General features: G+C 44.6%; 1 protein-coding gene across 3 annotated transcripts in view; it reads left to right on the forward strand.

Moving 5' to 3' along the window:
• The window catches only part of LOC126267032 (claspin-like), a 166,409-nt gene that overhangs the window by 2,980 nt on the left and 150,711 nt on the right, over positions 1 to 12,718 (forward strand). The window contains exon 2 of one of the 3 annotated variants that reach the window (XM_049971817.1): positions 9,783 to 9,944. The exons of the other annotated variants lie outside the window; for them this stretch is intronic. The gene's annotated coding sequence lies outside the window, so the exon portion shown is untranslated. The remainder of the gene's footprint in view (positions 1 to 9,782; positions 9,945 to 12,718) is intronic. 3 annotated transcript variants of the gene reach the window in all.

Here is a 12,718-nt window from a genome sequence, read left to right on the forward strand (position 1 = left end):
TCTGTTCTCTTCTTGTTCAAACTATTTATCACCCATGTTCCACTTCCATACATGGCTACACTCCATACAAATACTTTCAGAAACGACTTCCTGACACTTAAATCTATACTCAATGTTAACAAATTTCTCTTCTTCAGAAACACTTTCCTTGCCATAGTCAGTTTACATTTTATAACCTTCCTACTTTGATAGTCATCAGTTATTTTGCTCCCTAAATAGCAAAACTCATTTACTACTTTGTCTCGTTTCCTAATCTAGTTCCGTCAGCATCACCTGATTTAATTTGACTACACTCCATTATCTTCATTTTGTTTTTGTTGGTGTTCATCTTATTTCCTCTTTGAATACACTGTCAATTCCGTTCATCTGCTCTTCCAGGTCCTTAGCTGTCTCTGACAGAATTACAATGCCATCCGCAAATCTCAACGTTTTTATTTTTTATCGGTTCATTTTAATTCATTTCCAAATTTTTCTTTTGTTACCTTTACTGCTTGCCCAGTACACAGATTGAATAACATCTGTGATAGGCTACAAGCCTGTGTCACACCTTTCCCAACCCCTGGTACCCTTTCATGGCTCTCGACTCTGATAACTGCCATCTGGTTTCTGTCCAATTTGTAAACAGCCTTTCACTCCCTGTATTTTACCCCTGCCACCTTCAGAATTTGAAAGATAGTGTTCCAGCCAACATTGTCAACAGCTTTCTACAAATGGTAGAAATGTGGTTTTGCCTTTCCTTAATCTGTCTTCTAAGATAAGTCGTAGGGTCAGTGTTGCCTCACGCGTTCCAACATTTATATTGAACCCAAACTGATCTTCCCCGAGGTCGCCTTCTACCAATTTTTCCATTCATCGGTAAAGAATTTGTGTTCGTGTTTTGAAGACGTGACATATTGAACTGATAGTCTGATAATTTTCACACCTGTTGACACCTGCTTTCTTTGAAATTGGAATTATTATATTCTTCTTGAAGTCTGAGGGTATTTCGCCTTTCTCATACATCTTGCTCACCAGATGGCAGAAGTTTGTCAGGGCCGCCTCTCCCAGTGATTGAATTACGAAGTACTTTTGAAGTTCTTTTGGTTAGACATTACACTATTCATTTGTTGGCTATACCATTGATTCCATAAAACCTCAGTTTATCTATGAGGATATTGTGGTCCACGCAGTCAATTGCCCAACACAGGTAACAGAGAATACCAACTGGTGCTGTTTTGTTATTTAATTTTTTAAAATTTGTGAAGTGAACATTTAAATGACATTCTCAGTTAGCAACTTTTTTTGAAGTCCGAACTGTGATTTACTGGAGATATTATTGTTGTTCAGGTGGGATATTATTTGAGAATACACCACCTCAAAAATTTTGGGAAATGTCAGTAGTGATGCTGTTGACATCTCTCATATCACCTTTCTTATTGATGGGTTTAACTGTGGCGTATTCCAATCTCTCTGGAAAAATGCCTTGAGTAAGTGATGCATTACATCTTTCAGATAAGAAAGTGCTTACTGTATATCGGAATAAATCTTTAGTACCCTCTTGGAAGCACCATCAGATCAATAGAAGCTTTTATTTTTAAGGTAATACATTAATTTTATGTATTTCAGAGGGAAAAGTTGGTGATACATTCATATGATTGAATTATTTTGTAAATTTTGCCACTAATGTATTATCAGAACAACTGCTGTGTATTAATAGTAGGCGATATGTTGACCTATACGTTCTGTGATCACGAAATTTTGGGGGTCTACATAATATTGTAATGTGTATGTCTCAGTGTTTGACCCCCACTTCTAAATTTTCTCGCTGTAGTGTGAGCTGTTTTGGGAAGTACTCTCTCCCTAGCATCTATATTGTGGAAACCTCTCCCCCCATTCCATCCCTCCTTCTCGCCCTCCGTACCACTAGGTCACCAGCCTATGTTGCCAGTCTGTGCAGTGGGACTGTTACATACCTATCTGGCTGAGCCCCCTGATAATACAGGGATCACACTTCTGATACCTGAGCTGTTGCCTCCTCGTGTATGCATAGGAGCAATTGCTTGTCATTCTGGAGCATCAGAACTCCTTGCAGTGACCATGCCAGACAGCCCTTGCTGCAGCTGGGAGCTGCCCATGGGAAGAGCCCCTGATCAGAGTGGATGGTATCAGGGTGGATGCTGTGTGTATGAAACACGTCAAACTCTGAAAAGCTGGCTGTTCTTCCACAGCTGTGTATTTGGTTGGGAATGGATTATTGTATGCTGCTGGTGCTTGTGACCCTGCAGCCTTCCCTTCTGTGGCTACACCATTGGAGGAGGGCCAGGCTTGCTGGCTTGAGATGAAACACTTTCCTGCTACCAGGTCTGTACTAGGATGGATGTGGATTTCCGCAAAGATATTTTTTGTTGAAAATATTGAAGACAAGTTTGGTGAAATGGAGTCTCTGAGTAAGATGTTGATCAGAACTGCTTCTGTTGCCCAATATGCAGTCCTTCATGCTTTTTCATTTTGACGATGTCCCAGTATCTACTACTTTGAATCAGTCTTTGAATATGGTTCAGGGAGTCATTTTTCATAGGTACCGTATCCTTCAAACTGATAAGGAACTCCAGGCCCAACAGGAATGATGGGGCAGTCATTTTGTCTGATGTGTGCAGAAAGATCTTAAGGACAACCATACTGAGACCAGTGCCTTTATTCTGGCTTTTGAGGGAGAGACCCTCCTGGAGAAGGTCGAGATATGTGTTATCGGTGTGATGTGAACTGTACGTCTCGCTACCCATCAAGTGCTTTTGGTCCTTGCGTTTTGGGTATGTCTTCCCAATGTATGGCAATGCCTATGTGTGGTTAATGTGGACAGCCACTCCACGAGAGGAGCCTCTTTGCTCTACCACACGTGTGTTAATTGTCATGACCGTCACTCTCCACACTTATCAGATGGCCCGGCATGTAAGAAGGAAAAGAAAATACAGGAGTATAAGTCTCTTGATTGTTCATCTTATGCTGAGCCTTGTCAGAAATCTGAGCAACTTAAACTTGTGTCGATGACTTCTACTGTTGCCTCAATTGTGTATTTTTCCCCTCCCTCTTCCTTACCCCAGTCTTCTCCCCCTCCCCTCCTCTTCCCCACCTCTGTAGTTCCCATATCATCACCTCCAGGTGTCATACCCCTCCCCGGCCAAAGAAGTGTCCCACTTCTTTGGTGCCCGCTGGTGATGGGGCTTCCTCTGGGGATCTCTCCTCCCCAGCATCCACAAGTGTTACCACTACTCAGCTATAGGCACAGTCTGTGTGCTCCAAGGTTGCCTGTTCTCTTTCAGTTCTGGATCATGCCGAACCTCTCTCCCTCCATCCCCTGATTCCTCCCCTCCCCTCTCTCCTGCACCCCTTCCACTGCCCCCCCCCCCCTCTTCCCGTGTCCCTGGAGGTGTCATCTCACCCCTCGCAACGTGAGTCTGGCCTCTTACTTATATGGGTATCATCCCATCCTTATTTGGTGACAGGTAGTGACATGGCTGTGTGAGTAGCTCCAGCCTGTTCGCCTCCCATTTGGATAACTGCTCTGTGATTATTCAGTGGAACTGTAATGGATTTTACCTTCACCTCACAGAATTGCAATCCCTTATTGCCTTTTATTTGGCTGCTTGTGTTCTCTAGGAACCACATTTTACTGAGGCTCACTCGCCAACCCTTCGTGGGTTTTGTGATTTGTAAGAACCTGACCAGCCCTTTGAGGGCTTCTTGTAGCGTTCTCATGTAGGTCTGTATGTTCATTGTTAGTACATGGATCCCACTTCGTACCACATTGGAAGCAGTTGCCGTCCAGGTCCACTTGGACCCAGTGGTCAGGTTTGCAATCCCTCTCCCGACAGGCCACCTTCACCTGCTGCCCTAACTGTCGTGGCCTCCAGGCTATCACTCAGCGTTTTCACCATCGCCCTTTCAGAGTATGCTGATGCAATAGCTCCATACTTAGCAATTGTTTACAACCGCTTGCTCGGTGAGAAATCTGTACCCAAAGACTGAGTAGTTTCACAGGTCACACAAATATTCAAGAAAGGCAATAAGAGTAACACACTAAATTGCAGGCCCATATCATTAACATCAATATGCAGCAGAATTTTAGAACATATATAGTGTTTGAATTACCTCAAAGAGGATGGTCTATTGACACATGGTCAACACGGATTTGGAAACATCATTGTTTTGAAACAAAACTGGCTCTTTACTCACACAAAATGTTGAGTGGTGTTGACAAGGGATTTCAAATTTATTTCGTATTTCTGTATTTCCAGAAGGCTTTTGACACTGTACCTCACAATTGGCTTGTAATAAAGTTGCTTGCTTATGGAATATTGTCTGTTATGTGACTAGATTTGCGATTTCCTGTCAGAGGTCACAGTTCGTAGCAACTGACGGAAAGTCATTGAGTAAAGCAGAAGTTACTTCCGGCATTTCCTAAAGTACTATTATAGGCCTTTTGCTGTTCCTTGGCTGTATAAATGGTTTAGGAGACCATCTGAGCTGCCATCTCAGGTTGTTTGCAGATTATGCTGTTGGTTTATCATCTAGTAAAGTCATCGGAAGATCAAAACAAATTGCAAAACAATTTAGAATAGATATCTGTATGGTGCGAAAATTGGCAGTTGACCTTAATAATGAAAAGTGTCAGGTCATCCACATGAGTGATAAAAGAAATATGTTAAACTTCGGTTACATAGTAAATTGATCAAATCTAAGGGCCATAAGTTGAACTAAATACCTAGAAATTACAATTATGAACAACTTAAATTGGAAAGAACATACAGAAAATGGGGAGAAGGCAAAGCAGAGAGTGCGATTTATTGGCAGAACGCTTAAAAAATGCAACAAATATACTAAAGAGACTGCCTGCACTATGCTTGTCTATCTTCTTTTGGAGTAATGCACAGTGTGTGATCCTTACCAGGGAGGATTAACGGAGTTCATTAAGAATGTGCAAAGAAGAGCAGCACATTTTGTATTATCAAGAAATAGGGGAGTGTGTGCATGGAATGGTACAAGATCTGGGTTGGACACTATTAAAACAAAGGCATTTCTCATTGTGGCAGGATCTTCTCATGAAATTTCAATCACCAACTTTCTCTTCCAAATGTGAAAATATTTTTTTGATACTGCCCTGCATAGGAGGTGTTTGTTTTTTTCTATGTTCTATTTGAGAGTGGAATAATAGAGAATTGTTGTAGTGATGAACCCTCCCAGGTACTTAGGTGTGATTTGCGGGGTATCCATGTAGATGTAGACCCCTTGGTCTCTGCCATCAACGATCTGCTAACTGATCCTTGCAATGCTGTTATTTTGGTTGATTTCCTTTGGGTTCCTGACCATGGAGTAGTCCCAGATAGTGAACTTGCTGATTGTCTGGCTTAGGCAAGGCCACATACCCCCAAATACCTGTGACTTGGCAGCTTTACATCAAATCTCTTTTTGCTCAGGCAGGGGCAGACTCTTGGGAGGTACCCCACTGTCTAATAAACTTTGCCCAATCAAGGAGACTCTCACTCCATGGCATTCTTCCCTCCACCTCTCCCGGACAGTATCTACCATCTTCTACCCACTTTGTATCAGCTGTACTAGGTTGTCCTACGGCTTTTTACTCCACAGTGAGCCACCTCCCATTTGTAGTTATGGGCCCCTGCCCCACAGCGATCTGTATGTTGCTGGGCCGCCCCACCATTTTGCCCTTCACACTAAATGTGCCCTCCCATCTTCCTTTAGGAGACAACCTCGCATAATTAAGTCCGCTCACGGTTTTCTTAGTGAAAGTGGTTTGTCCTCTAAAGTTAATGTCCTTGAAATTTCCTCTGGAATTGGAGGCCCTCAGTTTGCATTGGTGTTTGTTACGGAGGCCTTGGCCTTGTCTTTACGCTGGCCAGGTTCTCCATGCCCCCCCCCCCCCCCCCCTTTTTTCTTCTTTTTTTTTGCGTCCTTTTCCCCAGGTGTTGTCGCCGTTGTGTCGTGATCATGGTATGGTGAGTGCATTGGGATGGACTTGGGGCAGTGCTGGTGTCCCACCCCTTCTATCCCCATTTCCCCCCAGTCCCGTCCTGTTCTTTCCTTTTCCTGCAGCCTTGATGTTCCTCTCACCTCTCTGTATGCCCGTTTTCTCTTCCCCTTGACTGCGCTGTGCTGTTTTTGTTGTTCTTTCCTTGATTGCTGCCAACCTTGATCATGGGACTGATGGCCTCATTGTTTGGTCTCTCCCCTCCCCCTACCCTCACCCAATCAACCAATCCATTGATATTGGTGGGGCAGTGGATGGGTCTGGTGGAGGGGAGGCCTGTTCAGGAGAAGAACATCTAGAAGCAGGCGTCAGCCAACGGAGAGGCTGCAGTTGCTCAGTGTCATCTGATGGGAGATGGTATGCTGGTTTTACCCATTCAGTGGTACCCTTGTTTGACTTTACAGTAACTGATAGTGTCATTGTGTGAGTGCCACTTTCTAAGACTGGAAAGGGGCTGGTGTAAGGCAGTTGTTGCAAGGAGTTGTAATGACACCTATGCAGAGAATGGCCTTGAGTTGAGGTCTTTATAAACGAAAATGGGTGGGTTTGGATGGCAAAACACTGTTGAAGATCAGAAATCTGAAATGCATTTCCTCATTTATATCACTGATGGGCAAGGATCATCAGGGTGGCCTTCTAGTTGTTTAGATAAAAGTGTGATGAAAGTCTCAGGGTTTTGTTGTATACTATTTCTGCTGCTGAAGTGCGAAAGTTGGTTTTGAATGCAGTCTGCAGCTTGTGTTACACCAGTAGGCAGGTGATCAACTTGTGGCTCATTAATGCTAACTTTAGTGTCTACATCTATATTTATACTCTGCAAGCTACTACCCAACGGTGTGTGGCAGAGGGCACTTTACGTGCCACTGTCATTACCTCCCTTTCCTGTTCCACTTGCGTATGGTTTGCGGGAAGGACAACTGCTGGAAAGCCTCTGTGCGTGCTCGAACCTCTCTGATTTTACATTCGTGATCTCCTCAGGAGGTATAAGTAGGGGGAAGCAATATATTCGACACCTCATCCAGAAACGCACCCTATCATAACCTGGACAGCGAGCTACACCGCGATGCAGAGCGCCTCTCTTGAAGAGTGTGCCACTTGAGTTTGCTAAACATCTCCGTGACGCTATCACGCTTACCAAATAACCCTGTGACGAAACGCGCCGCTCTTCTTTGGATCTTCTCTGTCAACTTGACCTGGTACGGATCCCAGACTGATGAGCAATACTCAAGTATAGGCCGAACGAGTGTTTTGTAGGCCACCTCCTTTGTTGATGGACTACATTTTCTAAGGACTCTCCCAATGAATCTTAACCTGGCACCCGCCATACCAACAATTAATTTTATATGACCATTCCACTTCAAATTGTTCCGTACGCATACTCCCAGATATTTTACAGAAGTAACTGCTACCAGTGTTTGTTCCGCTATCATATAATCATACAATAAAGGATCCTTTTTTCTATGTATTCGCAATACATTACATTTGTCTATGTTAAGGGTCAGTTGCCACTCCCTGCACCAGGTGCCTATCTGCTGCAGATCTTTCTGCATTTCGGTGCATTTTTCTTATGCTGCAACTTCTCTGTATACTAGACCGTCATCCATAAAAAGCTGCATGGAACTTCCGGCACTATCTACTAGGTCCTTTATGTAAATTGTGAAAAGCAGTGGTCCCATAACACTCCTCTGTGATACGCCAGAGGTTACTTTAACGTCTGTAGACGTCTCTCCATTGAGAATAACATGCTGTGTTCTGTTTGCTAAAAACTCTTCAACCCAGCCACACAGCTGGTCTGATATTCCATAGGCTCTTACTTTGTTTATCAGGCGACAGTGCGGAACTGTATCGAACGCCTTCCGGAAGTCACGGAAAATGGCCTCTAACTGGGAGCCTGTATCTAATATTTTCTGTGTCTCATGAACAAATAAAGCGAGTTGGGTCTTACACGATCGCTGTTTCCGGAATCCATGTTGATTGCCACAGAGTAGATTCTGGGTTTCCAGAAATGACATGATACGCGAGCAAAAAACATGTTGTAAAATTCTACAACAGAGCGATGTCAGAGATATAGGCCTATAGTTTCAAGCATCTGCTTGACGACCCTCTTGAAAACTGTGCTCTTTTCCAATCATTTGGAACCTTCCGTTCCTCTAGAGACTTGAGGTACTCGGCTGTTAGAAGGGGGGGGGGGGGGGGGTTATTTCGCGTACTCTGTGTAGAATCGAATTGGTATCCCGTCAGGTCCAGTGGACTTTCCTCTGTTGAGTGATTTCAGTTGCTTTTCTATTCCTTGGACATTTATTTTGATGTCAGCCATTTTTTCGTCCGTGCAAGGATTTAGAGAAGGAATTGCTGTGCGGTTTTCCTCTGTGAAACAGCTTTGGAAAAAGGTGTTTAGTATTTCAGCTTTACGCGTGTCATCCTCTGATTCAATGCCATCGTCATCCCAGAGTGTCTGGATATGCTGTTTCGATCCATTTACTGATTTAATGGAAGACCAGAACTTCCTAGGATTTTCTGTCAAATCGGTACATAGAATTTTACTTTTGAATGCCAGTGTTCCAACATGCTGCGATGATGAGCATACTCACATAAACTAGCTATTTTGTTCAACATAGAAGACTCAGATTGACAGTCTTGATCTGTTGTCACATCTGTGGGCACTCAGGTCTTGAAATCCATGTAGTTAAAAGATTCATGCAACTGTCACTGCATAATAGGTATGGCTTCAACCCGGTGGGGTAGATCTGTCAATAGCTGTGAGTATGTATTTGAATCTTTGCACTGGGGTTAGTGACCCTGTTCAATAAATGCGAACATGAGGAAAATGGCATGTTGCTTCTTGAAAGGAACCTAGATGCTAGTGGATGTGGTGTGGCATGGCTGACTGATGATAAGCAGGTTTTAACCCATAAATAACAATCATGTCATAAGTCTGACTAAACATATGTCAGTTATCATACAAATAGCCATTTCACAACAAAATGTCCAAGGCCATGAATTTTGTCAAATACCTGCTTTGTACCACAGAAAGGTAGTAAAGGCCAGGGTCTGCTATGACAAACATACACAGGACAAGAAAATTGCCCATAGCTTATTGTTTCAGCTGCAGTCTCGTCATTTGTTTTGTAAGAGACTCAACATAGGATCTGGGCTGTTTCCTGTGCTGTAGCTACCTGGGTTAGATGCTCTTTTGCAGATAATGCATTGGTTCTTGAGAAATAGTCGGCAACCACATTGTCAGCTGCTCGCAGGTGACAGAAATATATAGCGAGTTGCGCGATGAGCGGTTAATTTCAAATTGCATAACTGCTGAGGAAGCAAGGAATTGGGAGGGTTGTTAAATGCCAAAGAAACAGGTTTATGGTATGTTAAGACAGTGAAGTGGTGTGCCTCAACTTGGGATCGGAAATCTCTACTTGCTGTGTAGACCACAGTCATAGGCACTCCATTAAATCTGTGCGCCAGACAACTTATGGGGAAAAAAGGTCTGAGGGGCTGCCATTACCCTTTTCTTCTGCTGCAGCATCACCCCCATAGCAAGCAGGCTGCCTATAGTTTCGATGATCACAGCCACTGGCTGAAAGCAGAGAACGATTTGACTTTGTGAAAATCAGACATTTCCAGTATCCACACGACAGAGCATTGTCCCTGTAAAGTGCTGCTATGACCAGCGCCTGGACAACTGCTGCTCATGGCAAGTGGCACCTTTAGAAATTATGCAGGCCTAAGAAATGACGTAATTGCTTATATGTTTCAGGTGGGGGAGCTGATTGTAAAGGAAAAAGTTCACAGCCTCTTTGCAAAGCACACGCTTGTCATGGTTGACCTTCAGTCCATTGCAGCAAAGTCTTGCAAAAACAGTCTGTAGGTGAATTTCATGCTCAGTAGCAGGTCTGGAAAACATCGGCATGTTGTTGAGGTATGTGAAGCAGAAATTGAGGCTGTAAGACCTCATCAACAAAATGTTGGTGTGTTTGTTACATTTTTAAGGCCGAATGACATCTGTAATATTCCAAGTGGTCAAAAGACATGATTACTGCTCTCTTTTGTACATCTTGTCTTGCTACTGGAATTTGATGACAGGTATTTTGGAAGTCGATAATGCTAAATATTTGAGCCTGCTAGAGCAGCCATAACATCACGTAAGTGGGGGACAAAATAGCAATCCGCTCTGGCCCATGCATTTAGGGCATGATAGTCCCCATATGGATACATGGATACCGTGAACCACCTACCCCCCCCCCCCCCCCCCTCCCCCCCTCCCAGGGGGCTCACCACTCTTTGGCTGCCACTTGCTTGGCTGCCATTGGGCTCCAGCCTTTGCAGTATCTTTTCCCTTCCATGCTGCCTGTCTATCCTCTTGCTATTCTGTTTCCTCTCCCTTGGGGAACATGTCTGGGGTGTTGTCGGGAATATTCTGCATTGCCTGTCACTGACGTAAGAACAGTCTTACCACTGTTTTTCACTTCCTTTTCCTTTCTTTGTTTCCTTTCTCCTCTCGTTCCTCCACTTCAGTGTTTGAGGTTCCTCATTTTCTTCTTCATCCCTGTGTGCTGCTGAAGGCCGGCCCACACATCTGACGCATAACAGGTGACTGGGTAAAGCATAATTCCCAGCCCTGGGTTGACAGGTAGGGTTCGCATGTACCCCCTGGTATAGGCCAGACCCAGGGAGGGGTGACTGCCTGAGCAGCAACCTTCCCAAATTGCTGATTGGTCCCTCTGTGTCAGATGCTCAGGAGGCATGACCTGAGGTGTGAACAATCCCCAGTTGGAAGGAGCATGCCATTGGAGACGCTGGTAATCATGGGAGGTTTTCTCGCGATGAACCAATCATCTTCCCAATCAACGTCTACGAAACTTAAATATAATGAGGCTAACGATTCAAAGGCTCTTCCCACTGCACCAGTGTTCCTTGTGGTCTCATGCACTGAAGACAGTCAGTCCTTCGCTGTGCAAAATCTGTTTATTATTCACAAAGGTGTTGACGTCATTACCAGCCTTGTGAAGTCCTGGTCTCATTTACAGAATGGCACTTTGCTTTTGGAGACTACTTCTGATTCTCAAGCACAACAAATGCTTGCCGCCTTGCTTCTCCACAACTACCCTGTTCATGTCTAGGCCCATAGAACTCTGAATTCTTTCTGTGTTGTTATTTACACTAGGCTACACGACGGTCTAACCGAGGCTGAAATCCAATCTTACCTCTCTGATCAGGGTGTCATTGCCGTCCATCGGATGATGGAAAAGGTAGATTCCTCTTTAGTGCCCACCAACATACGTTTTTTTCACTTTTGATGGAGTGGTGCTTCCGTCCAAGATCAAAGCAGGTTATGAAATTATCACAGTCTGACCATACATTCCAAACCTGATGTGCTACTACCAATGTCATCATTTCAACCACACTAGAATGTCTTGTTGACACCCAGCCAAATGTGTAACATGTGGTAGGGATGCGCACGAAGGCGATTGTCGACCTCCTCCACACCGTAATAACTGCAAAGGCAGCCATGCCATCTCCTCTCAGAATTGTCCCATGTATCTTGATGAACAGGCTGTCCCAAAGACCCGGGTAAAGGAAAAAGTGCCTTACTCGGTTGTCCACAAGATATTGGCTAGTAGCAAACCCTGCGTTCTCCCACGTGGCACCTATAGTTCTGTTCTTGTTACCTCCATGAAGGACATGAGACCTCAAATTCATCTCTGAGATTGCAGAATCACCCAGTGTCAAAGTAGCACCACCACCTCCCCATCCAGCTGAGCAACTAGCCATCAAACTCTCACCTCAAGTGGTGAAACTACCAGCTACACAACTTGTAGGTCGAAAAGGACAGGAGGAGTATTCCTGTGAAGACTTCCTACCTCCCTTCAGCCAAACAACGCCAGAGTCTTCCTTTGCTAACCAGAAAGGCTCGAAGAAGTCCACTAAAGGCAAATCATTATCTCCTTCGCCGACTTGAAGATCCTCTTTGACGGTGTTGCCACGGACAGCTTCCGTGTTGCCGGTGTGCACCACCAACCGTTTTTCAGCATTGGACTCCACAAGCCAACAGCATGCGCAAGCCAATGCTATTGTCGATCCTGTGGAGGAGGAGCTTCCTGCTTCTGTGCCCTCTGGCAGCGACTCTTCACAGGCTGTCACTTGGCAACTGCCGAGATGACACTCCTTCCTTTTTTCCTCATCATGACTCTCCTCCAATGGAACTTTCGTGGCCTTCGATCCCACAAAGAGGATTTATGGCTGCTTTTAGCATGGCATCACCTCCTCGTACCTTGCCTTCAGGAAACGAAATTGCACCCTCACGACTGCTTTGAGCTTTTGCATTTCTTCCTGGTCCTGTTTGACCTTCCCCCTGAGGTCGGCATTCCATCTCATGGGGGCATCATGCTGCTGTTAAGGGATGACGTTCATAGTCAACCCATCTCCCTGACTATCCGTCTTCAAGCTGTTGCAGTTCGCCTTTTCCTTCCCCACCTGGCTCCGTCATTCGATGTCACCAGGGCAGACTTCCTTCAGTTTATTGGCCAGCTACCTCCCCCATTTTTTCTACTTGGTGACTTTAACGCACATAATCCTCTTCGGGGTTTTCCCAGGACCTGCCAGAGAGTTACTCTCTTGACTGATCTTGTTAACCAACTTAATCTCTTTTGCCTTAACACTGGAGCACCCACTTTCCTTTCTGACTCCTGGCAC

This window comes from Schistocerca gregaria, chromosome 4, assembly GCF_023897955.1.
Source record: "Schistocerca gregaria isolate iqSchGreg1 chromosome 4, iqSchGreg1.2, whole genome shotgun sequence".
Classification (NCBI taxonomy): domain Eukaryota; kingdom Metazoa; phylum Arthropoda; class Insecta; order Orthoptera; family Acrididae; genus Schistocerca; species Schistocerca gregaria.